Consider the following 27,978-nt stretch of genomic DNA (forward strand, 5'->3'; position numbering starts at 1 on the left):
TAGCAGTGAAAAAAAAAAAAAGAGAAAAGGTACAAAAATACCTACAGAGACAAGGCTAAAGGCAGGGTCGTGTCCTTTGCTCTCCCTTTATGGTGTAAACGACACCATTCTATTGAGCTGACGTAAACTGGCACTTCTGTGCTGCCAACACCTGGTCTTTAACTGATTCACACTGGCTTCAGAGTGTGCCCTGCACCTTCAATGTAAAACACTGCTTAATTTTAGTTGATAGGTAACATCTGAAAAAATCCAAGACCTTAATACTACTTTTACTGTTTTCCAGGGTTTTGCTTATTTACAGAGATGCTGTTACATTTTTGTGATAACACACTGGATTTGACCTTTGTTATATTGGCTGAAAGTGAAGGTACACCTTCTGCTTCCCTTGAAATCAATGTTTCAAAGAAAAAACCCTTCCTTTTCTTTCTCTCTTTTCTTTTTTTCTTCATTTTTACTCTAAGTCTTCTAATGCACTGATAAACATTAGTAGTGATTTCACCAATATGTGTCCACAGTTTGGGTTGTGTGGTTAGTGGTTTGCCTGGGAGGTAGGGGAGGATGCTGAATGCCTGTACTCACATTAACTTGAGGGCAAAAATGCTCAGCCTCTTCCAGCATGTAATATCCTATCTTACATCCACTGGGAGGTAAGGGGACTGTACCTCATAGAAGGACCACAAAACTGAGTTCTGCGGAGCAAGGGCGGGTAACATTTTCTGCTTAAATTAATGTCAAGTCTGCTCATTTGTTAATCTTGACAAGGAAAAAATGTCTTTAAAAATTACACTGTTCCATTGTGACATTTTAAAGAAACTGTAATTAAAAATATGGGTGTTATTTCTATGTTTCATCCAGTTTTACTACAAAGATTTAAAAAGAATTGACCTGAAGCCAAGTATTTAATTTGGGGTAAATTAATTTTAAAAATTAAATTACTTCAATTTTATTGGGTTTTGTAATAATTTGAAACCATACAGAGGCAAAACATCACTCATCTGCACAGGTCTAATGATGCCAAGGAAAACACACTCAGTATATGATGACAGCAGAGGAAAGAAACAGATTTCCATACTAGCTTTGCTGTCTATTCTGTGCAATTTGCTTTGCTTTCCCAACCTGACTAAAGAAGTAGCATGCTACAGAATCTGCCTTAAAGTATCAAAGGGTGGCAGATCAAGGAAGAAGATAGATCTTAAGGCAGTTGTAGAGAGGGACTAGCACACAAGACATGGAACCACGGGGATTATTCTCAAGGCCAATGTTTGTCAGTATCTTTATCCAAGGTGAGGAATAAACTTGAAATGACTGCTGGAAATATTTGACATTAGAATCTCTTAAAAACTAAATAAAAGTAAATAATTTATACAGGCCAACAAGGTACTCCTGGTAAAGTGAACATATATTTTAAAGGACCAATGCAAGGTCATGAAGCAAGAAGAAAAAATAAATGCATAAAGCAGGCTTACGATAAAGAACAATATCCTAGAAGGCAGCTATTCAGTAAGAGACTTGAAGGTCACAGTATATAAGCCACTGGAAATAAGCTTTTGGTGTGATATTGCAGCAAGGAGAAAGCCTGGCAGCAGCTCAGTGAGAAGTTGGGAAGTCGTATGTAGTATCAATAATGTGGTTTATGCTGTACATATCAGGCTTTTCAAAAGGATTGCAAAGGGTTCATAAAGTGACCTGGTGGATGGATATGATCCTATTGAAAAGGAAGTGGGGAAATAACTATGTGGAAGGCACAGCCACACATTGGACATGATCTTCTCGTGCATACAGAGGAAAGAGACGTCTGCAAATAAATTGCTTTTTAATCCAGCAGAGGAAGACAGAAGGATAACCAATGATTAGGAATTAAATCTTGCTAAATGCAAACTTGAAGTAATTGCAATTACTTGAAAATTTTAATTATGATAATTTTCCCAAGAATGTGGTAGTTTTCTGTGTCTTAGTCATCAAATCAGACCTTCTTGGCTGAACTGGAAGTAATCACAAAAGGATGGAATGAAATCTGTAAGGACACATCTACATGGAAAATCTGAGATCAAAATGGCACCCAGCCCTGAAAAGTACAACTCTCTGAAGGCTTATAGAAATTAATTCTGTAGTCCACTGAACTGAAATGAACAGTTTGAGAAAGGTGGAATGCAATCTAAAAATCCTGTATTCCCCAGAGTGCTTTTAATAAGGAACTGGAAGTTAATGCTATGATCACAAAGGGAAAGGTCTGCTTAAGGATGAAGTACTGTGAGTCTTTCTATACTCTGTTTTAGGTATCAGACTTAAATATGTCATATGTGTCAAGGGATGTGCACACAACTACACTGTTTTATCTGCTGAAGAACTAATAGGAAAGTCAACTACCTCCTGAACTAGGATTCTTTCTCAGTCCTACAAAACCTGGAGAAATAAGGCAGCAGCAAGAAAGGAACAGCCAGAGGAGCAAATGGGAAAAACTTTCCTTTTAAATAGACTTCCAGGCAATTCTTCAGGGAGTGTGGAAGAAACTGCTTTACACGAAAGGTGGAAGGAGGCAATGGGCTTAGGAAAACTGGCATTGCCTGCTTTGTACAGCGCTGGGAAGCTGGGAGCCAGATAAACAGGTGTAGGTTCCCCTGCTGATGCTGGTGGGGGGTTATTAGAGTAGAGAGCACCAGAGCCTGAATCCCGTGAAGCCAGACATTGTTGATGCTCCAAGAAGGGACATGTTTCTTGAACCCCGCTGGCTCCTCGCTTTCCTGAGAGGGAAAGAGGCTATTATTAGTAATCTGACTCAGGTCATAACCCAGCCAGCAGCTGGGGAAATAACAACTAGTAGTGTAAACAGGGCAACTGTGCTGCAGCCCCCTGTGTGTAAGCAGGAAAGGGAGTCAGTACAGGGAGGCTTGCAAAAGCAGTGACCCGTAATAAAAAGAGCAGTGCCTGGTTAGTCAGATCAAGCTCCTAAAATAGGCGCTTTTGATATAGGTTGGCCTCATTTGAGTCTTCACTTTTAAAATATACATTTTTCCTCAAGAATGTTGCTTAGAAACTGGTGATGGAAATGTGACACTCGGGCTTTAAAAATATATATTACAAACTTTAAGGTTAAATGTTTTAAACTGAGGCTAAGCTTTTTAGCTACTTGGTAGGGTTGCAGCCCCAAATGTTCAGGCTATAATTGAGATGCAAGGAAATTCTGATGTCTGGATGTTATTATTGGCCTGTGCTTGAGCTGACCTTGACTTTAGCACCTCTGCTTGTCTGGTTTACAGAGCTTCCTGGTGAGAGGAAGGCTCTCACATATACCCATTTTTTGTTCTACATCTGGTTGTCATCTGGGATAGAAACATCAGCCAGGGAGAACAAAACATCTTCTGGCCAGGGTTGGCACAAGTTCTATATCAAACTGACTGATGCAACTGGTGCTATGTACACTAAGATGAAAGTGTAATACATGAGAGCAAATGAATATAAACATTGCCATCTGCCGGCCTTGAAAACGGTGTTACCAAGCCACAGGCAGGTGGGACTGATATAACCACTGCAGTGTGCTGCAAGTGGTCTCTCATGATACAGCTGCTGAGGTGTAGCATTCAGAAAGCCACAGAAATAGTCTTGGAATAGTTACAGGCAGACAGTCACAGAAATAGTTCATGAGATGAAAAGGAAAATGAGACTTCATTAGCTCAAATCATCAGTACAACATCCCTCTCTTACAGTGTATAACCCCACTGGGAAGCTGTACGACAATCATCTCATAATGCTGATGTTGAAAACTGTCTCATGAAGTGTCATGAGTTACCACTCCCAAATCACATGCCTGCACAGCTAAATGAATTTGGCCACAGCAAAAAGTCACCAGCTGCAAGGGCTTGGATTCTCATCTCACTTTCGCACCTCTGCAGCAGAGGGCTTTATCAGGTCTGAACACTGATCTGTGCCACGTCCTTTCTCTAGTGTGCTTTCTTTGTCCTTCTCTCTTTGTCTGGGGGACTGCCAGAGCTGATGTTGAGCCTTTCTGAACAAGAGAGGGAATTGTCTCCTGGCTCTTGTGGCCCCACTTTGTGGTACAAAGGAGATTTAAGCAGGATGGAAGTTGGTGCTTATGCAACTTCTCTCTTTGCACAAATACTAAGACTCGGTTTCTTAATGCAGAGCTCCCAGGTCTGATCTCTTTGACAGCTGTTTTGTCCAAATGCAATCACTTATGGCTTTGCACACTTGGAATAAGATCAAGTAGAAATTGTCTTGCAATACAATCAGCTCATTCACTTACCAGGGAAGACTCAGCTGTCCTCTCCACTGGTAGAGGAACTTCAGTGAGATTCTGCCAGAAAACAGAGCCCACTGATTCAGTGGGGATTGTTCCTTACATATTTGTGGGCCTCATTATCTATCCTAAAATATCCTGGCTTACAAATCTTTTCTTGCACCCTGTAATTTAAATTAAAAAAAACATTGGTTTGTTTGTTTAGGTTTTTTTTCAAAGACTTGTTTTGATTATGAAATTGAAGGAGTAGGAATGGAAGAGGATCATGTTTAAAAACCAGATTGTGCTACAGTTCAGCAGTAGAAGAGTATTCCAAAACAGAGCTGTGCACAGTGATTACTCTCAGTGCCTACGTGTCAGAATGCTTTAGGGATGAATATAAAAAATTACTAGTTACATGGCTGCACACATTCTTGTTTAACATTCATTAGTAATCAATGGAGAACATTCAAATTCTCTGTTGGTTTTAAGTCAGAAAAGCAATTAAGCATATACTGAAATACCACCTCACTTTGCTGCTTGCACAGCTCTGTGGAGGGAAGTCAAGACAAGGCAAGGCAAGGCAAGGCAAGGCAAGCCAAAAGACTGAGGTAGAATGAGAATTTAACATTTATGTCCCTTTACTTCAGGTCAGACTGAAGACAGTTTGAGCCTGAAAGTGACAGCAGGAAATATCATGTGCAGATAACGTAGCACTCTTTTTGTCAGGCTGTTTATGCTCACTTGCAAGCACTCACAGCACTTGTCTCTATTTGTATGCTATCAGGTAATTACAGCATTTAATCTTCAGTGGAGTCACTCTTTTCTCTTTCTTTCATGTGAACAGGCATGTCTCACTCAGTGGCAACCTTTGGCTCTCCCTTGTCTCCCTTGGCGTGAACTAGATCTTCTCTGCCAGACACTTTTGGAATCTTTCCTTGGTGGGTGGCAGGGGAAGGGGACACCCATTGCAGTGGGTGCTCTCTCAGTGCTCCAGAGGTCAGATGTCTGTAAGTGGGGTCATAAAACTGGGGAAAAGGAGTACAAGTAGTTGGAAACCCAGGGCTCTTTAGTTCTTTCCTTGAACTAGTTTTCAGCACCAACCCAAACCTTGGAGAAGCACACTGGGAGACAGAGAAGAAATGGACAAGTATCTGCTTAAACTCAAGTATTTAGAAAATCAAGTCAAAAGCTACAAGATCATTTAGAATGGTGTGAATATCTATGGCCTCCTTTAAGGAGTTTCATTTGCTTTGGGAAGGCCCATGCCATTCTCCTGAATATACTGTTTGGCTGGTGAATGCAGTTCTTCCTGTTTCCTTGCAGAATTTTGTTTCTCTTCTGAGGCTGTGTAAGGGCAGAACCTATTCACGTGAGAGAAGGGGAGAATGGCTAATCTGGCTAGTGTCATCATTCTACCAGACTACAGGAACATGAAAAATGTGACCTCCCTGTGCTACTTCTGGAAGTAGAAGTATACACAGAATGATGTAGGCAGCTGGTTCTGCTGGTTCATAATTCATGAGATGATGGTGAGTGGTCAGCAGCTGGCAATACAACAATGCTGACTACTCCAGTCCTTTCAACTGGTAACATATGAAGAGGGTGAAAAGTGTTGTGAGAAGTCACAACATTTGTCCAACAGGTTGGGAACTAGGAGTTTCGTTGTTTGGTTTTTTAAGGTCTTTGATACAATCTCAGCTCAGATTGGAACTGAACCCTCATGCCATGTGGATAGGTTCCCGCCAGGCCAAAAATTAACAATACAGTTGAATCCTAATGGTTTCCCTAGCAGTGAAAAAGCAACAAATAAAAAGGATCCTGGTCCTTGACAGTGTCTCAAATTAAGAAGATGTGCATTTGCATCTCTTCTGTTTGGTAATACTGGTGCTACTTTTTAATCAAACAATAATAGAAAATAATAGAAAATCTGTGGTTTTGAGGTTGCTGACATGGTCTGCTTCACAGACAATAAATTCACATAAGCAAAATTGGTGCAGAAGGGGTTAGGACTTACAGCAAAGCTAGGGAGTGGTCTCTGCCATTCACAATCAGTGTCAGTATTTTCATTCAGGATAAAAAAATACTTTTTAAGGGTGGAAGAACTTATGCATATAAATTCCACAGCTCAGTTTTGCACTGCAGGGTAAGAGACATTTTTCACAGTTATTGACAAAGGACATTCCAGCAACTAGTGAGATCTGGATTTCATTAGATATTTTGGGCTAGAGTGCAAAAGTACTATCTGCCAGAAAAAATGTGGTCGAAGCATGTTTTATTAATATATTGGTGCTGTTCTTGGATTATACCCCCGTAGAGGCTCACATCTGAAATGAGACAACTGATTGGCTATATATTAGATAGCATTTCAAGGTTTATTTTTTGGATGGGATTCCCTTAAAGTATACAGAGACCATGTATATTCCTATTTTTAAGCCTTCAGAGACAAACTCTCACTGCCCTTCCCCAAAAGATCATTACTGTATGCTGTTTAAGGAGCATGTTAGTGCCTGCATACTAGAAGCACAAGTATTATTATAGTGCAGTTAGTTCTTACTATTGAGTTTGGTACCTCTGTATGTATTTTATGACTGGAGAATGACTTTCTAGTCCAGGTAACTTCTGTCTAAATGCATGGAGTAAAGCAGCCCAATGCTGTTAACATTTCTGTCCAATGAATGGGCTAAGCCACTGGAGAAACAGTGTCAGGAAGCCTGAGCAGACCTGGAAGACCAAAAGAAGTGCATTTATTTCCCTGTAACCTCACCTTGGAGAGTTATGTTAATGATAAAAACTCCCTGTCAAACCACAGTCTCCAAAAAGAACAAAAAAGAGGGAAATCTGTAAAACATTTCATCAAAGAAATACACAATAAAGACTGATATTTCCATTGCTTGTTTTGCTTTCTTATCTTCATGTTAAGGGCAGCCTTGTATGTAAAGTCACATATGATCCTGATATATGGAACCCAACTGCCTTGAAATCAATGGCAAAGTTCCTGTGTTCAGTGAAGACTCTTGGATTTTGCTCGTATTTATAGGATACAATTAAGCTGAGAAGTTAAGAGAGACCACAGCCTTCCAAAATTAAAGAGGAGAGAGAAAGAAATGAGAAAGCAAGTATATGGTGAAAGAGATCCCAGGTGAAATAATTGGTCCAAGTTTTCATGTCTGGATGTTGTTATTTTTTCCATAATTACTATAGCAAACTCCTGCTTCCAACCAGGGGAGGTGACCTGGGATTTTTCCAGTAGCAGTGGAAATTTAACACAAAAATGGCCAGAACTGTTAAAGCTGTTTTAACATGCATGTCAGCACTGGGAGAATCAAGATATAGCAGACATCATTTAGTCAAAAGCAAAATTTTGTGAGTGTATGTGTGTGTTCATGCAATCAAATGGAGACCAAGGAACTGAAAACTGCTGTCTACCAAGAAGAGATTGTCTTAAGTACCAAGTAATATACAATAATGTAGGCATGATAAAACATGATTTAGATATCTATTTCTTGCAGTTATCTTTGAAAGTCACATTGTTAGAATAGGGAAGTCTAATTTACACTGATACCACCTTCAACTGTGGAAGTATCTGGCACATCATATCTACCGCTTTTGGAAATGCCACTGTATTTGGACCTCCAGTTCTCTTCAGCATCCTTTCTACTGAGGTGATTAGGGTTAAACAGTCACGTGATACAGATGCTTATAAAATAGCCAACTCACTTCACCTCCCATAAGGAATGATTTTCTAATCTCCAGAAGCATGAGGGCACATATCCATGCTCTGCAAAACCATTTGAGATCTATCACATCTCTGCAGGATACAAGGGAGATGATCAGAAGCTCACTCCATTTCCTTCCTTTTCCACAGACTTTCTTCCTTGATTTTCATTTGTGTTACTAGTATTATAGTTGCTAACCCTTCCAGAGGGGAAAAAAAAAGCACAAAAAGCAAACAGAGAAGGCAGACCACGTCCTATTATGGACTAACAACATTGCAATTTACCAAGAACTACCTACTGAAAAGTCCTGGTTTCACACATCCACTTATGCCCCCCGCTGCCCTTCAAAACTGTCTTCAAATATCCATTGCTAATAGTTGTCTGGTGCTAAAACTGTGACCAACACTCTGAACCTATTTGTCCTTAATCTCACCCTTGCAAATATATTATTACATCTGATAAAACTTTATTCTTGCTGACTGCTAAAAATTCCTGTAAGGAGTAAGGTTTTATTATTTCATCCATGGTGGCTATTACTAGCCTGGCTGTAGCTGCAATGCTATTGGACCTGCAGTCAAAAATCTGGGACATCAAGAAAATATCTTCTTCAAGGGAATTATAATCTCTGTCGAGACAGGTGGATAGATAGATCTTAAGGGACATTGAGAGCATGGAGGCAGAAGTGCCAGGCCATTGTGGTAGCGCACCAGTGGCCAAAGTTACGTCAATTAACTCAGTGGCAGTGGTGTGGGGGCATCTTAGCAAAGAGAAGGTTTTAGGGTTTTTAAGAAACAATACAAAGGAGAAGAATGAGCATTTTTTCCCCAAATGTAACTGGCAAAATGTGATTTTATTCATCAACAGCGAGAAGCAAAGGGAGCTCAGTACAGAACTCAGTACAGCCTTTCATTACTTAGTTCATTTAAGGCGAGATCTCAAGTTTTTGTGTTAGAGAAATATTTCTTTATTGCTGTGCTGGTAGCCAAAAATGTCTGACATCTGCATGACTAACATCTGCATGCCATCATGCACAGCCAGATGGTGGGCTATAAAATGTCAAGAAGTTTTGGTAATGGAAAGATCAGCAGCAGACTGAAACACACACAGAACTATTTATAGAGGGAGAGATTTCATTTTCTTTGAGAAGAACAGTACAAGTGATTGAGAGACTGAGAGACTGACTTAGGAGGAGGTAGTGAAAAAAGCAGATACATGAAGTTTAGGCAAATGACCAGCAACTAGCTTGTGACATGAAGAACCAGAGACCAGGAGATTTTCTACTGGGAAGGCTAGAGCAATGAGATCACTGGTCAAAGGCAAGTCTAGGGTGAAGCTTCTGAGGCTAAGGAAGAGATGTTTTAGAACTTTGGAAGTAACATTCCAAGGGAGATAGCTCATGGAGACGGAGTCACTTTAATCTGAGCTGGGCAAAGCACTAGAGGATATCTTGTTGGCAGGAGAATGTGTCCTAGATGATTGTACTGGCCTTTATCACCCACTCCATCTCAATCTGGCATTCCAGTCCTGGACAGTATTGGATACGTGCATACATTCCATGCAGAAAGAAGAAGGAAAATAGGAAATGCCCATCCAAGCTTCAGGTGTGACTTGACCTTATGTAAACATGAGCCTGCTGCCTCTGCAGAACAGGCGCAGTTCTCGGCGAGGGATCTGAGCTCTCCTAGGCTCACACATCATCAGCAAACTCATTAGCTAAACTGTAAAGGCACAACCAAATTGTTCTCCCCTTTCATTCTGTCAATTCTAATGCCTCTGGTGCACCTACACAGCTGTAATTGAACACAGACCTGGGAGGCAATTGGCAGTGCAGTTGTAATTCGGAGCTAAATTCAGCTGACAGCCCTGGTCCAGGTAAGTAGGAGACGAGATACTGGCTTGATTCCCAAAGCTCCCAGCAGAGTGGCAAGCTAACTCCTAGCTATTATTTTTTTAAATGTTAGGATTCCATGAGAACATCTCAAGTATTAATAGACATAGGACTTGCCCATATAATTTTTAGAAAATCAGCTACATCACAAGCTTTAAGGGAAGGCAGTGAACGAATTGGCTGCTTGACATTAGAAATGTGCCTGATAGAGTTTCCAAGTTAGGGCCATATTCAGTACGGAAACAGCCCCAGCTTTTCCACTCTCACTGGTTTGAGTGGATTAGCTTGGTGGATTATACTTGCAGGAGTAGCAAGTAGGGTCTGTGGTAGAAAAAGAAAATAAATAATTTCTGTGTGTTTATTCTTTCAGTTTATTCAAAAGAGATTTAAAATTGATGGGAGCTAGTACCCATAAACATAAACAGGTTCTCCGAGGCGTTGCAAATAACACAACCTTATTGTCTAAGCCTGTTACACAACCTTATCAGCCTTGTGGTTTGCCACTAAACTGTACCATAACTGTTTTGCAACGCCATCTAGTGCCACATGGGGATGCCTCAGAGGCACTCAGAATACTGCTTTTCTCTGGTTCTATTGCACTGAATTGAACAGCCAATGGCTTTGCAAGGAGAAGAAATGTTTGTGTGTAACAGCACTGACAATTAGACCAACAGATAGGAGAGGAGTTTTTGATCCGCAGGATCTGACCTGTGAGTTTATTCTAAATGAAAAAAAAAATTCACTGAAGCAATAAGTGGTTCCCAGGCACTATTGAAGTTGGGGTTTCACTCACAGTCCTAGCCAAGCTTCAGGTCTTGGTGTGAGGCTTCGTGATGTACTAATGTCCCTCTGCTTTTAATATCAGTGAAAGAAACCCTTCTTCCATTTATGTTTAATGGAAAAATAGCCCCCAAATAAACATAGCATGTAAATTGTACTAGTGCTATTTTAGAGTGAATTAAAATGCCCTTTCCTTAATCATAGACCTATTAAGTGGAAGCCTTGCTGAGAATTTACTGATGAGTTCCCCATTTGATGAGCCTGCTACATAGCAAGCTTCCAAGATTTAGGAATCTCTGTGGAACGAAAAGGGAAAAGAGTGATACAAGGTCACAGAAAAATCAATAACCTCCTTCTGTAATCTTTAGCCATCTAGAGATCCACAAATATTTTTTTCTCCATATTTTTTCAAACATTAATATTTTGGAAAGTGTTGAATTTATTGTTGGATTTTTTTACTTTGGAACTGATTTTTTTTCTCTACTTACAAAAAAAATAATGAAAACCTTATGCTTGAAAAATATTATGATTATGAGGAACGACGAAACCCTTATCATCCTGTGACAAATTTGTAACTAAATTCTCCCTCTTTCTAATGATATTTTTTATTCTGGTTCTTCATTTGCCATTCTTGTACAGCATATAACAAGAAGTTACTTTGCATCTACCAAATTCTTCCCATCCTGTCCCTTTTAAGGATTCTGGCCGTTTCACAGTGCAAATGTTTGGTGATGTGTTTTTTGCACTGAACAGAAAGTTTTGGAACAATCCCTTAATCCAAAACAGACGTCTCATTGCTCATCCTTCTCTCTAGCTGACTCTACAACCGGAGGGCTGTGTGATTAAGGAATACACAGCACACAGTGCAGGCCAAACTCACCCGTAGGGGGAAAGATGGTACTTAAAACTTTTAAAACTTTCCACTCCGTGTGTACATGGGGCTAAAATAAACACATTCAGACTGGGGAAATTCTCCATCACCCTGGTGCCCTCTAGGAGGCAGCCTGTAGTTTGAACAGAAGCTATGAGGGGGTGTGCGATGCAGCAATAACTAGAAGCCCAGTTTGTGTGATAAGCCTATTTTACTCGTAAAATCTCTGACCACAGATCCATGCCTGTAGAAGGTAAGCTTCCTCTCTGTTATTCCAGGAAGCAAATGTAATAACACACTATCTGACAGGTCAGAAATACATGTGTCTAGGCATTGCGACGTGTTTTTATTAGAATCGAGTGAGACAATGCAGAACAATGCCATGGTGCCTTCATTTAGTACATTCACTGAACCATCTCAGGCCAGTGTTTATAAGAGGATCTGTACAGACTCATATAAATACAATCATCAGTCCCTGTCGCGCCATTCACAAAGCAGATATTGTAGCAATGCTGGGGTTTTTTCCTGTTTCACACATTGTGGCCTATCTTGGAGGATAATGTTGTCTATATCTATTATTTCCTATTTGAGATCGTAAACTGGAAGCTGACATTTAGCAATATGTAAGCCTTTGCAAGGCACTTCTGAAATAGTGCCTATGCCTCATGACAACCTTTCATTAGCCATGGTTTGCAAATATGGAAATGAAGATTGTAGGAAATTTCAGTGGTTTGATCTGTCACTCCTTCTATTTGGAACAGACTTCAACAATGTCAGCTTCTACTTCCTATTAGTCTGCATAGGAATGGACTCAGACCTGCTGTTCTTGAAAGTGGGTTTATCACTCATTAGCTCTTCTAGTCGATGAAACTATGCAGAAGGGGGGAAAATGCATGGACAAATATGGGGATGATCCTGCATTCTTGTGTATTACCTTGAAGAGCTTCCTAAGGATCTGACACAAGTTCTATAATTTTAATTCTAAAATGCATGGCCTATAAATTCCCATAATGCCATGTTAAAGCAGCCAGTCTTAGGACAATGTGTTTTTTTAACTCTGGAATGTATGATTCATTATTTAAAATGTATTTTTTCTGTTGCTGCTACTAGTGGGCCTCTCATCACCTCATCTGTGTATTTCAGCCTTTTCTATCCTTAGTGACAAAAGATAGGATTCCTATTAATGCAGCTTTTCCATCCCATAAAATGCTAGTGTTAGCTGTGAGTTTGTTGAAAAACCCAAAACTGTCCTGCTCCCATTTACTGAGCATGTTGTATGGATAGCAATGACTATGCAACCCTGATGTCAGGGAACGTTTTTATAGTTTAGCAAGCCTGGCAGGCAGCTGTGCATATAAAAGGATAACTAAAAAGAAGGAAGATCCAGTATCACATTAGGAAAGCAGCAGGGAGAGGAGAGGGCAGGCTTGAAAACCAGGCAGCAGGTGAGGGGACTGAGAGAGCATGGACTTGCCTACCAGAGCATAAACACACTGGCTGGTGAAAGGGTGGAGGATACAAATTGCAACTCGCCATTAAACTTTCCCTTCTCAGCATTTTCCTTTCTACCTTGATCATGGCTGAGAAGCTTTTTCCTTTGGTTTTAAAAGGACCTCTATATGCACTACTCTTCTAACTCTTCACACATGCCATTTTTTCTGAATGTGTTGTCATCTCTCCCATTCTTCCATTAGATGTGACCTCCTTTTTCTTTTCTCTCCGCCTGCCCTGACTGGGAAATTGGAGTTTAAACTTGCCTATGAATGACTGCATTGCTGCCTTAGCCCATTGCATTTCCACTTCAGCAGTGACCGGATCTTAAATCATTGCCTGCAGCACTGGATGTCAGCGTGACATATCCGAGTTGGCAATGACAGTCCTGGACATGAGCAACCTGACTCTTCAATTTCAGAGTTTGAGTCCCAGCTATTAGAAAATTAAAAGCTCTGATGAGGAAGGGAAGGAGCTTGTTGGAGAGCTGGTGTTAAGCAGTTGACTTCAGAAAGAGCTTAAATTTTTTTGGACCAGGTATTGGACCTTGGAACCTGCATTGATCTTCATGGAGATCATATAGGTCCAAAGAAGGATTAGAGTCAAGGATGAGGACAAGGACTATGTACTGCACTATATCAATTCCAGATGTAAGCGGAGAAGCTACACCCACAGCCTTCCTCTTGAGCTCAAACATCGCAGACGTCTTCCTACAGAGCAGGCATGGTGCGCTGTATTGCAGGTGTCCTCTGTACAGTAACAGCTTGTTATATTTTCCTCAGTTTCTGAACGTTATGTAGATGGCTGTGTGAGGGAACCTGTTACCTCAGGGAGTGCTGTAATATGTGAGATACTGGGATGGGTTCTGTCAATGTCTATGGAGCTCTGTGGTCCCAGATGGTTTGAGAGGAGAGAATTTTGTTTTGTTCTCAAAACCAGAGCAGGAAGAAGGAATTTCTAGGTACACTATGTTACAATATGCAGCCTTGGTGGCCACGGAGAATTTTTCAGACATAAAGATTCTCTAATTAAAGGTGGGATAGTTTGAGGATTATGATTCCAGCTTATTTGAAAGACCATGAGAGAACAAAGCTAACTGTTAAAAAAATCCCCAAAATATCAACAGGAGCAGAACTGTTCAGGGGAGAGAGTAAAAGTGTAATGGATACTTATGATCAGCCACTGCATAGGTTCAAGCTGAAGGAAGGAAGAAGGAAATGGAAAGCCTGCAAGGGATATCCCTACACCTCTTGAAACTGTCAGAATTCAATAGCACTCTGCAAGCAGTGAGGCAAACTGAGTACCTGCATTGAGTTAACACTGAATATGTGGCATAATCTACTACTGATGATGGAAAATACAGCTACTTAGTTTACCAAGGACATAAAAAGTGAAAGTCCTCTGTGATGTTTTCTCTGGGTTCTGACTGCCTTCATCAGAATATTTGCAGATACCAGTTAGAACAAACACTTGCAGACATCATCCACCTCCAGTGCTATTCCTCTGTCAGTTGAAACAGATACTAGAGAGTTCCCAAGCATTCATAAGACTTAGTGTTTATAAAGAGATTGTAAGAGGCAAATGGGAAGGCTACAGAAGGCCAGTAAGCAATAATCGAAGAAGACTCTGTGGTTTCTCTTTGAAGGAATACTTTGAAAGCTTCTCCTCTTTGGAGGAGTCACTAAAGACACATATTCACAGCCCGAAACTCCCAGTTTGGGAGAATATCAGTTAGAACCTTGGCAATGCAAGTGAGAATGAACAAGAAGAGAGTAGCTTCATTGAACTTGTGCACTGTTCAATTGAACTGATGAACTAAGTCAGACATATCTGAAAACCTCTTTCATTTTACTAGTTCTTTTTCAGGGCAAGGGTGAGTTGGGGAGGAAATGGAACCATCTCTTGAATCATGACATCTTATAGAAAATCCAGCCTTTCTCTTGGTTTACTACCTGGGTAAAAAGTTTATTTATATGAAAAGCTGGATTGCTTTGTGAACTACTTCAGCAAGCCAAGCCAAGCTGGTCTTCCAGCACCATGAATTTATTTCCTTGCTGTGGCTTCCTGCCAGCATCCTCTTCATTGAACTGTATTTACGTTAGCACTGTAAAACATTACTTCATTCAAGTGTCTGAAGTGAAGCACTCGCTCACTTCATGCACTTTGTCCTCAGCTGTTGCCAGCTGGTGAGAAGATTGCCTTTCCCAGCTGGGCCCTGCCATTCTGAATGTAATGAGAATTAAATGATGAGAAATAAATGATTCACTTGGACTGCTCAGGTTCCAGTTTCAGTTTTAGTTGTCATATATAAACGCAAAATACTGGACAATTAATTTCTTCAACTAAGATTGAAAGATAAATTCTTTGTTTGAAAGACAAATGCCTTCAGCAGGCATTGCTCTTGGCATCAGATCTTGGCATCCTTCAGTCTATGTACTGGTAAAGCAATCTGATGGTTTCACTGCACTTCAGTTTGTTTTTTTCTTCTGTAACTTTCAAAGCCATTTAGGAAGGGGAAGTGTTTTCATCTTATGGAAGGCAGAAGTGGCAGGAGAAAGAGGCAGATCATATTGTCTAACCTGGTGTAGCTCATGTGAAGCTTCTCTAGTCTGCTGAATCAATGGAATGGTCCCAAGGTCTCTTACTGACAGAACTCAGACAACTTCTATAGGAATAAAAGATAAAGAAGGTTTAACTCTCCTTAGTGTGCTCTAGTGCACAGGCTGTATTACTTCTGAATAAAGACTTCAGAATGGAGTTAATGTCATATGTTCTTCTGCATGTTCTAAAAGGGCTTGCCAAAGGGCAAGCTTTGCTTTACAACACCTTTAGATTTGAAAGAAAAATTAAGATAAATTAATGGTAAATTGTTGTTTTAAATTTGCTATATGGGTGTTTGCATCTTCATGGGAAGAAACTGTTTCCACAAGTCAAAACCACTGGACAACTGCAGTCTTTCCTGGAGGTACCTCATCAGAGATGAATCTCCCCTTTCACTCCTGGGCATACAGGCAGCTGCTGCCCTCTCTTATATTCAAACAGCTTCCAAGTGCTGTGAGCCTGTTTGAGGGTGACTCTACCTCACTGAAGCAGGTCTCAATTTCTGAATCTTAAACATACTAGCTCTCTTACACGCTGGCAGAAAATACATCCTGGCCTCCATGTTACCTGATACGCCACTGGAAGGATTGTCTTGGAGAAAGTGCAGGCGACACCTGTGGAGATGCATTTAAACTTGCCTGGGAACTTCACTATATTTCTTATGAAGAATATATTGACTACTTTTGTCTACAGGGTCATGGCTGGTCAGCAGTGAAGAAACATTAAAGACTCTCGAAGTCCATTTTGGATCTGTCAAAGACTGTGAGCACATCTATTTATTTATTCTTCCCTCCCCTCTCTTTGGTGTAGATTAGAGGTAAAATTCTCCAGGGAGTGGATTCCTCATTAAGATTTCCTATACCTCCCAGTATGCAGAGTCTGGGATTACCACATGAAGGGCATCCTGCTATTTTTGCCTCTGGTCCAGTCCCTTTGAAGGGACCCTGGAACACTTTACAATAGTGCAGATTTATGAGGACTGCGCAGCCTGCCAGAGCCTTTCTGACATACTCCTGTAAACTAATTATGGGAAACTGCCCCAGGCCTCTGTCATTAAAAATACATTCTTAGCATTTCATGAACAAAGCTTAGTTTCCTCCTTCTGTTCCTATAGGATATGATCCATTTCCTGACAGATGTTTATCCTAAAACATAAGCGATTGTTGCTGAGGAAAGTAAGTGAAAAATAATGTGTCACCTAGGATGAGTCACAATGTGAATCCTGAAATCCCAGCATGATCTGAACTTCTCCAATGCCCAAGAAAATTGCTTTTTAAGATTTTTAGTTGTTTAAATTCATCTAATTAGAGACTGGGCACTTTGAATTCTGTAGTTTGTTGTCAAGCCTTCCTTTTCAAAACTGCCTTAGCATGGCTTTTGACCAAAATCCATTACCCACCCACTGGCTATTTGGGCACCTGAACAAAATGAGTCTATCCATCCAACTGCTTGCGCCTTGCTGGCTCTTAGATGCTACAACACAGGGTGCCAGGACAGGCAGACAGATATAGAATAAACAAGAATGGTTGTTGGCAGGAGTGGAGCTCTGGCTCATGAGGGCAGATAAACACAACGTGTCTTGGCTGACTGAGTCGCATGTGTGATCCCAGGCCCTGGAGAGCAGGGCAGGCTGTGTGTGCATGGGCTGTGTGGGCCTGGAGCTGATTCAGAGGTTCCACATGCAGATGTAGATGTTATTGATGTGCATATCATAAACAATGCCCTTGGAAACACTTGTTCCCTGTCTAGGCAAGAGCCACTGGGACAACGTGGAATACAGAGACCAAATTCAATTCACTCCTGTGGAGGAGACTGAGGCACCTTCTGGTTCAGACAGGTGATGAGGTTATCACCACTTACCTTATTATCTCAGGCCAATTGAGCTGCCAGAACTGGGTGTGCTTCAGATTGACTAAACTGCTAATTACTGTATCATAACTCAAACCTCAGTGAAAGGCCTGACATTTGTCAAGTCATTCACCTGAGGTGTAACTTAAACTTGCGTTTTGCCAGTGAGCGGGGTACTTGTAAGCACTTCAGCTTGTTGCTGCTGTTGCATCTGGAGGGTATCAGCTGAGGTCCTAATTCCTGTTAGGACCTGAACTCCTGTGTGTGTTTCAGATGCAATATGTATGTGCACAGTACTCACATAGATCTTGATTTTAAAGGAGCTAAAAATTCCAGGGTGGAGTTCTTCCGAAGTTCTTTCAGTTTGTGTATAGGTCAAGCGCCAGATGATTTGCTACAGCACAAGGCTTTGAACTGATCCCTGAAAATCTACAGCCATTCTCCTGCTATAAGGTTTTGAGCTGCCAAGTAAAGTGCACTGGGAAAAATAATATGCAGAAAGATGTCCATATTTTTCATCTGTAAATTCTTAAGAACAAAGATTCCAGAGGAATGGACATATCTGTTTTGTGATAGTATTATTACTTAAGTTCTGATATAAATTAACCCCTCCTTTTCCACTCTTTTTTTTTTAGTGGTTTTGTTTTTTTTTTTTTGATGGGAGGAGAGTTGGTTGACTGGTTTTGGGGGGTTTTTGTTTGGTTTTTTTTTTGGTTGTGTGTGTGGTTTTTTGGGTTGGGTTGGGTTGGGTTTTTTGGCTTTTTTTTCGGTGATTTGGTTTGGTTTTTTTGTTTTTTGTTTTTAATCTCTTATAAGGGATCCAGGTTAGTAATGGAGGCTGGGCCACAAAAGGATGTTTACCATGAGGTCTTCTGCTACATAGATAATTTTTTTCCCCCTGCAAATGATGGGTCTGAAATTCTTCCTCAGAGGGAGATCAGAACGGGAAGAGAACCTGAAGACCCTCCTCCCCCTGCCACACATATACAGAAGAGGAGATAAGGTCTTCTGTGGGCTGAAGATTTGTGGGGGCAGAAGGCCTTTACAAATGCTGCTGGAATGACAGAAGCTGCAGAGGAGTCAGAGAGAAAAAGGATATTGAGAGATAAGGTTAAGGGACATGCAGGAAACTACTGGTGCATGTGTATACCAACTGCAGTGAGTTAGAGAAGAATTGCAGGGTTCTCTTCCTGTATCTCATCCCACGAAGAGTTGTGCAGTCAGGGAGAGCCCCTTCCTAACATGGATGGTGGGGAACTGATTTCCATTAGCTGAAGCTCTGGTTATTGACCTGATAATTTTCTACTCATTCTTTACATTGGTGTAAATGATTAAAAAAATAGGGGAGCGGAGAACCAGAGTGTGAGTCTCTGGAAATACTGGAGAAGCAACACAGCACAACCTCCATTTTGAAATGGGTATGGGTGAGGCAGTAATTGAGATGTGCAGGGCAAGGAATGATTTGGTCAAGCAAAGAATTGGTGTAATTAACTGTCTGTTTATGCATATGGCTCTTCTGGCTATTTTTCCTTTTCTCAGCAGCATAGTTTGGATCTGAGCCTATTCCAGACAACTCTGACTTTCCTCTTCCTAATTTCCCATAGTAAGGGTTGAATAAAATCAAATGCTAAACAAACTGTGGGCTCAAAGTTTCCTTTAGAAGTTAGAGGAAAAATTCCTCCCCCCCCTCAATTTCTCAGGCTATTCCAGCCTGTTTTGTGAAAGATTCTCAGTCTTTCCTTGTGAAAGCTGATGGATGGCTCCAGCAGGGGAGCCAGTGAACTCCCACAGAAGAATGGGGCAGAGGTATGTGTATCCCTGTGATTTTTCTGGAAGGGGAAAATGAAGGAAGGAGGTAGGCTGCTTTGCAGCTGGGGTCCACCACAGTGTGAAACAACACCAAACAAAAAACTCAGCTCAGAGCCCAGAAAAAAAATAAGGGATTTTGATGGCCTTTGGTCTGGCTGATAAACAAGCTACAGGGGCTCCATTCTGCTACAAGCCTTTTGATTAACCCTACCCTCCAAACACATTACCTGCAAATAAACATAAACCAAGCCTACACCAGCTGAGGCTGAAAAGCTGCGCAAGCACCATCCTCTGTGGACTTATCTTTTATTTATTTATTTATTTTTGCTACAAAGTCATGTGATACAACAGTTACTGTCTCCTATTCCGGAGCTGGTGCAGCATACATCAGCTGGAAGGGCATTTCCACCATGTTCCTTTGCACAGCATGGACATGCTTTTTTTGCTACACCCTGGCTTCTCAGGGTCTGTGTTTGTGTCTGCAATCTGATGTCATTCTGTTGCTGCTTCATCAGCAGGAGACAAAAGCATTTTAGTGCCACTAAAGCATATGAACCACAGGCTCCTCCACTCCAGCTTGTCCACTGACTTCTATCCAGAGACAGGTATTATTAATGACTTTTTTGTGAAAGCATGAGTTAATGTGGCACTGACTTTTTCAGCCCTTTCCATCTACTTCCACTCCAGAAGAAACCAAAGGTAGAAACAACATATTTGGTCTCACCTAATAAATCGCTGGCAGTATGGAATAACTCCTACTACTCTAATGCTGGTATTTATTTTGTTGTATTTCTTACAGTGTAAGTGCTCCCCCTTCCTTGTAAGTCTATTTCACACCCTGACAGACTTTGCTATCTTATGTCAGTAAGATGTAGGCGAACAAGAAAGAGTCACTATAGGAGCAACAAGAGTGATAAGAGGCTTAGGGAACATGAACTGTGAGTTAAGGCCGAGAGAATCTGTTTTGTTTAGTCTAGAAAAAAGAACATGGCAGGAGCAGAGGTGGGAAATATGAGTGTTCAGACATTTTCAAGAATTTTGCAGATAGGACAGTGATCAAGTCTGCAGGTCAAGATGGGGTAAAGCAAGGAGATATTGGCCTAAGTTCAGTAAAGAAAGAAGACTTACGTTAGCTCTCTAAGAAAGGTAGAAAAAAAAGCCCAAAATCTTTCTAGCTGAAAGAATAGTTGAGCAATGGCTGTCTAGGGATTATAAACTTATTGCTTTTAGGAGGTTCATGAGAAGCCTGGATAGGTGAAAACTGTAGAAAGGGGATCCCAAAATTTCACTGCCTTTCCATGGTAACTTTTGTGTATCAGCACCAATACAAATTCTGTTTAGTTTTGACTAGATTCAGCTGCTTGCAACCATCTGTCTTTTCATTTTCCCTCCCTGCCCCACTTCCTTCCAACATTTAGGTGTTTTCCTGTATCTTCCTCTCGACCCATTTCATATTGCCAGATCAAAACACTGAGTGGTTGTAGATCCAAATGATCCTGTTCCTGTAACTGTACCTCATCAAATTTGAACACTATTTTTGTAGAGTAGCAAAGCTCAGTATTTAGCTCTTCTTTTGTATGGCACCTAGCATAGCAAGATTCTTTTCCGTTACTGGAACCCCAAATGATCACAGAGTAAGCTGAGTTGGAAAAGATCCACAAGGATCATTGAGTCCAACATCTGGCCCTCCACAGGACCACTCCAAGAATCACACCATCTGCCTGAGAGCATTGTCCAAACACTTCTTGAACTCTGTCAGGCTTGGTGCTGTGACCACTTCCTTGGAGAACCTGTTCCACTGTCCACTTCTCTGGGTGAAGAACTTTTTTCTGATATTCAACCTAATCTTCCCCTAACACAACTTCAGGCCATTCCCATGGGTCCTGTCACTGGTCACAGGAGTGAAGGGGTCAGCACCCGCCCCTCTGCTTCCCCTCATGAGGTCTCCCCTCTATCTCCTCTTCTCCAGGCTGAACAGATCAAGTGAGCTCAGCTACTCCTCATACAGCTTCCCCTCAAGGCCCTTCACTATCTTTGTATTCCTCCTTTGGCCACTTTCTAAAAGCTTTATATCTTTCTTATATTGTGGTACCCAAAACTGCACAAAGGACTCGAGGTGAGGCCACACCAGTGCACAGAAGAGCAGGAAAATGCTGCAGGAGAAATAGTATATATAATAAGAAGAATTGCAATTATCACTCTTCTACAAATAACTCAGTTCTATCTGTGGCTGCAGTTAAGCACTAAAGAAAGAGTGGGATATTTCATCCAGTGTTGAGCTGGATGAAATATTACCTCTTAGCTATCGTAGGATAGCTGCAATATGGAAGGGACAGTATGTTTCAGTTGCAGGGTCCAGGACTGATTGTGTAATGCTGCATGACAAACACATTTGATGTTTTATACGTGTTCACCAGGGAGCAGCAAATCAGCAGTAAGACCTCATACTTTGGAAGAATACACTGTGCTACACACATTTTTGCATCTTTGAACTAGTATAACTAGTTGTTTTGAAAGAAATCGACTGAAGACATATGAGGCAATCAGACCTCATGTGTCAGCTACCTATGTTAGCTGCCTGATGAGGCAGGACCAACACTGTAATATTGTGTGAGATCAACCCCTGACCCTGAATGAAACAGACTGGAGGCAAGAGGAGAAGAAATGAGTGTTAAATCATATGTCCTGCTTGACTACTCAGTGTCTTTGAGCAAGCTACAATCATCCTGCGATTGACTTTCTGGAGGCATTACTGTCCCTGATGAGGAAGAAGAGGCTGAGTTCCTCCTCTGTCTGTACAGGACCACATGCTGCTTCTGCATTAACATCCTGATTTACAGCCCACTGAGAGTCATGTAGGACAGCAGAAAATGCAGCCAAGGTTTCCTGTGGAGAAGCTGGCAGCCCTCAGGAACCCCCTCCAGGTCCATCTTGCTCCCTGCCTGTAGCCAGGCAGCCAGCCCAGAGTCCCCCTAACAGCCCCTCACTCCTTAGTCTGTGGCTGTGACTCTCCCATCGTCCCGAGCATTGACTGTCCTGGGGCTGCAGCTTTTCTAGGAGCACTGTAGCCCAACAGGCACTGGGACAATCCCTTCAAGGGAGCAGTGTCTGCCTGGGGAGTGTGTGTGCTGAGCTCTTGAAACATTTCTGTGTCCAAAGCCAATATCTTCAAGCTGAGGCAAATCAGAAGTTAAGGGTTGCTTGTAAAGGTTAAATTGTGACATTTTTAAAGGGCACTGAGTCTCAGTCAGTGCATGCTTTGGCAGTGTGTCCAATCTGTTACAACCATATTGTGCCATCCCTGGGAGGCTGTGGGAAAAGGCAGCAGCTCACTTCTGCCCCTAACTCTGCTGGCCACCACACAGCCTGCCCTGCTGGAAGGGGCAGGGGGAAAAGGACCTCCAGGCATGACCTGGGCTTCAGCCCCACAATTGGATAAAGTTAGTATAAACCTTCTTCTCAATCGATTTCTGTCAGAACTAGTGGCAGAAGATGCAAAGAAGATGAAGAAAACATCAAGCTCCTTACCTCAATGTATGTAGGCATTGTTCGGAGGTAATGGAGTGTCAGGACCAATGATCTACACGGAGATTTCCATGGGAAAGTATTTGGCATCAGGTAATAGCTGCTTCACTTGGACTGAATGGCCTCTGCCCAACTTGTCATTTTGTAAAAATAAAAAAGATTTGGTGGAGTATTTGGTTTTGAGGTTAATGTGTAGAAAATGTGGGGAACGTATGCTTTTTAAATAATTTAAACCTGAACATGTTACCTCTTTCCTCTCTCCATTTTCCAGAGTTCCCAGAGGTATAAGCCCTTCTATGGTGCTTCCTCCTCCACTTGCTGTTTCCCCCCACCACTGATGTACTTACCAGCTGCCATGCAATTATGCTGCTTTTCAGGCTTTTCAGTCAGTGAGGCAATAAGAAGAAATTGGCATTTAAATTACCCCATAGGGTGTTGATGACATTTTCCCCTACTGTGTTTTAGACCATGCTGGCTCAAGCCATCTTGTATCTACCCAAAGTTATTGCAGACAAGGCAAGCTTTGATCTTTCCAAAAGTGCAGAAGTGTACGTCTGCTGTAATGTGATGTCTCTCCTATTATTGCCTAGCCTGGAACACAATAACATCTTATAGAGGGCTTTGGAGTTTAGACTACAGCCAATTTATTTATTTTGCTGGAGCACTGTCCCATAAGGAAAATCCTAGGCTGGGTTTAAAGAGCCAGACAATGGAGCAGCCGTCACATTTAGATGTTGCTTTTGAAACAATACCCTAATGCTACATCACTTTGCTCTGCTGGGTTCTGCTTCTACTTGTCAGTGGCAGAAATCACAAAATCAGAATTAGTGAAAGGGCTTTAGTGATGTTTAGTGCAAAGCATGTTGAAAATGAAAACATCAAGCTCAACTCTGCTGAAAAAGCATCTCTCTGGTTCGTAGGTTTCTTCTTGACCAGTGGGTAGAGGCATTACCTCACACTCAGTATGGAATCAGGCAATGGACTGTGTGTTTCAGACTTTTGCAAGAAAATAGTAATGTTATACTTAGAGTAAATATTAAGAGTGCCAAATGTATGTCAGAAATCTAGACCATTTACTACCATGGAAAGGGGCTTGAGACTCCCAGCATTTATAGAAAAGAAAAAGAGACATGTCTAGTCTTACTGTCTGTGAAAATAATCTTAGAACATTTTTGGAGTCTGCAGATAGCCCAAAATAAGAACTTAAAGCTGTAGGATTTGCTGTATTTACAGCCTAGTGATTTTTAATGATAAAAATATTAAAAAAATAGTATTTTTTACCAATATATTCTGTTAAAAAAAACCTTATCAACAGTTTTTAGTAAAAAATATTGATGCTGTTTTGCTTGCTCTATTGCCAAGCTGCTCCTCCTGCTCCCAGTTTTTAAAAATATGAAAGTGGTAAATATAAACAGGTAGAAGCAACTGCATATTGGGAAGAGGCATGGGTTGAATAACTTTTTCATTTATTAAAAAAATATGGAAGCTATGATTGAAATTGGCAAACAAAAAGTCCTGAAAAAACATTTGAAAGCAAACAGTTGACATTTATTCTGTAAAGTGAGCTTTCAATTCTCATTAGCTTGATTAGAGCAATTTATATAACAGTTTTGCTTTTGGCTTCCCTGTGATTTTAAGAACCCCTTACAGATTGCTTAATATCTTAGACATCTTCAAGGACTTCCATGTCCCTTAAGCATCTCTGTTAAACTTCTAAATCTCACTTGCTCTCTTAAAATCAGTGACTTTTACAATGCAATTATGTGCAAGGATTTTGAGATCTGGAGTTGTGCATGCATATATCTGTATACATCTGTCCAAAACAGATACTAAGATACTGTGTAAAGGGGATTCTGTATTAAATAGTAATTTCCTGATGAATCCATTGACAATGTTAGTACTTTTAAAGTTTGAGAACTACTTGAGATCTCTCTGTCACATCAGATTGCTGCAAAACCTTGTAATCTTGCCATGAAAACAAGGACTAGTTTGACATGGATTGCATGCGGTTTTGCTAGCAATTACAGGAACAGGACATTTGGCAAGCTGGCATTTGATGGGGGCACAAGTATGACAGGTCAAGCAGGGTAACAGGAAATACTGGGAGCAGCTCTTTCAGCCAAGTTTGGTTTTTAAAGGACCAGGTCAGCAGTAACAGACCAAACTAAAAGCCTAAGTCTAAACCAGAACAGCCAAGACTGCTTGTGATACCCCACCTAATTGCTCAAATATTTCTTACTTATTACCACTTTCAGTTTAAGCCCTGTGTTTACTATGAGTGTGTAAGGAGTTTCTGAGCCCTTGTGCTGTGTATGGACACAGAGCCCTGCATGTGTGCAACTGCTAAGATCCATTTAAAACTTACTTTGTGCACAGGGATATTCTATTGGATAAACTGAGAAATATCAGAACTAAAAACATAACACACATGCTTGGGGGCAAAGCAAAGGCTGTCGATCCAACTGGGAGGCTGAAATTACTGACTTCTGAATGATTAACTGTGTGACCTTTGAAGAGCCTGTACTGCAGGAGCTTCATATCTTTGGGATTTTTGTGAGATACCAAGAGCGTAGGTCTATGGTCTTTCTGCAGAATAATTCAAAGCTTGGAAACCTTATCTTTGGGGTAGAGATATAAGAAGCTTAGTCTATTCATTTCAGAAAAGAGAAGGTGAAGAGGTGGCTTGGTCAGAGCCCACAAGACTTTAGTGTGGTAGAAGGTTTCTGTGAACAAAGAACTCTTTTATGCAGCAGAGAGAGGCATAACAAACACTGTGTCTGGAAGCTGCAGCGCAGTTTATACAGATGGGAACTGAGGTGCAAAATAATGGGCTTGAGGCAGAAATCACTGACAGAAATTCTATGCCTGGTGTTACGCTGCGGATCAGACTGGGTCATCACAACCAGCACTCTTGGCTTTGAAATCTGTATGCCTATGATTAACGTGATTCCCACATTATATGCACACATCAGCATTACGTTTAGTCACTGAAGAAGAGAGAGAATGCATTCAGTTAGCTCTGGGCTTTCTGCCTAAAGAGGGAAAATGAAGTGAGATTTTGTTTAAGGACAACTCTGGTAACTCTGAAAAACAACATGGAATTATTAGCATTTGAGCAGAATGAACAGGTTTTCAAGGCCCAGTACAAAAGACTTTGCAGAAAGATCTCTGTTCTCAGTGACCTGCACAGAAAGAAGGCCAGAAGGAAGGCCTTTACCTATCCTACTGGGGCTTAGTTGTGGTCCTAGAAAGCATAGGACATGCTTAGATAAACAAATCATAGGTAGGCAGGGCTATACTAGAACCCTTTATTTCAGTAGGCATCTTGCATAAATAGAAAGGGGAATATCCTTTTATCTGAGGATGGTCTTATTTAAAAAGGGTGGTATGGAGGATGGTAATGGAAGGGAACTGCATCCTTTCCAGAGCAGCCCTGGTTTAAATGTTTCATTTTGCTGGAAAACCCCTAAGTTCTTGTAAGAACTTTATAAGAGTCACTTTAAAGTGTTCCTGACTCACATGATGGGAATTCATTGCATTGAAAATCTAATTTTCAAAATGAAAAAAACTATGATTTTCAAATGTAAAAACTGCACTTTCAAATCTCATTTAAGTACTCAGAGGGTATAAAAATGAAATTTGTTGGTGATTTCAGATAGAAAACATTTTAATAATAATTATGGTACACGAGTAATGTTTCATCCTTTGATGTTTATTCAGATTGGAAATACTTTGAAGTTGGTTACCTCAGAATCACAGAATCACAGACTGGGTCAGGTTGGAAGGGACCACTGGGTTATCTGGTCCAACCTCCCTGCACAAGCAGGGCCACCCTAGAGCACATTGCACAGGATTGCATCCAGATGGTTCTTGAATATCTCCAGTGAGGAAGCACAGTCACCCACACAGTAAAGAAGTTCTTCCTCATGTTCAGGTGAAACTTCCTGTGCATCAGTTTGTGCCCATTCCCTCTTGTGCTGTTGCCTGGCACCACTGAGAAGAGCCTGGCTCCACCCTCTAGGTGCCCTCCCTTTAGGTGCAGGACTCTGAATTTGCCTCTGTTGAATTTCAGAAAGTTCCTCTCTGCCCTTGTCTCCAACCTGTTGAGGTCCTTCTGAAGGGCTGCACAGCCCTCTGGGGTATCAGCCACTCCTCCCAGCTTTGTGCTGTCAGCAAACTTGCTGAGGAGGCATCTGTCCCTTCATCTAAGACATTGATGAATGGGACAAGAAAATAACCTCCTATACAGTCTTATTTTCTGCTGCCATGGGGTGCATGTCACCCACATGTATAGACGAGTCCTTTCAATACAGCTGCTTTGTTTTGCTTTTCCATTTTTTCCGTCAGAGTGCCCAGTTATTCCAGACCAACACTTGTATTTTTTGAACATTTCCTATCATCTGTCTCCAAGGTCCTCAGTTTAAGCAGAGTGCTGAGGCATGGATAATTGAACTCACTCATTTTGGGATCCAGGTTGTTGTTGATTTCTCTTTCTCTTCTCTCTTGCAAACTTTCATTTTAAAAGATCACAATTTTCTTTGCCAAGTTGTGAAACTTGATTTTGGTTTTTTTCATCTGTTTTCCAGCCACCTTGCAAAGGAAGTATCATGTGGAGTCATGCTTTTGATGTCACCTAGGACTGTGGGTCTGCACTACGCAGATCTGAAATAGCTGGTTTAGACCCTTTTCATTTTCATCTTGTTGCTTTTGGCAGGAAAAAAGGTGTTCAAAAGTAAGAAAATTTGTTCCCAGCTGATTTGAAAACTGAATGGCTCCCTGTTTGTTTTTTTCTTTTCTAAAAGTCCTTTACAAGGGACTGTTTTTTGAGGGCTTGTGATCACACGTGTAGTTTGCTTTCTGTCTAGCCACAGCAGTTTACCACTTACAAAAGAGTCTTTCAGCACCTGACCCTATATTCAGGGCAAGATCTGCAACCTTTAATTGTTTAATTAGCTGGTGCTAGCTTAAAAATATTTAACAGGGCTCTCTCAGGTAAGTAGGTTATTTCAGGAAGCATCCCCACAAATTATTTTCATTCCTTTTCCTTTGCTACTTTACCCAGCAGAAGGAAGCAAAGGTCGTGATCTTTGACAGTGATCAACCCACCTTCAAAATACTTGCAAGTAGCCCTCATCTTCTCAACTAATGAAATAAAAGCCTCTATCAGAACTCTCCTGTAGTAGGCTGTTCGTGCCTGATGTGCTCTCTGCTG

General features: G+C 41.1%; 1 protein-coding gene across 1 annotated transcript in view; it reads left to right on the top strand.

Annotated features, from left to right (window-relative positions):
• Positions 1 to 27,978, top strand: part of SLC35A5 (solute carrier family 35 member A5) — a 65,160-nt gene that overhangs the window by 36,619 nt on the left and 563 nt on the right. The window lies entirely within an intron of this gene.

Source organism: Manacus vitellinus, unplaced genomic scaffold (genome assembly GCF_001715985.3).
Source record: "Manacus vitellinus isolate BGI_N305 unplaced genomic scaffold, ASM171598v3 scaffold_28_pilon, whole genome shotgun sequence".
NCBI lineage: Eukaryota > Metazoa > Chordata > Aves > Passeriformes > Pipridae > Manacus > Manacus vitellinus.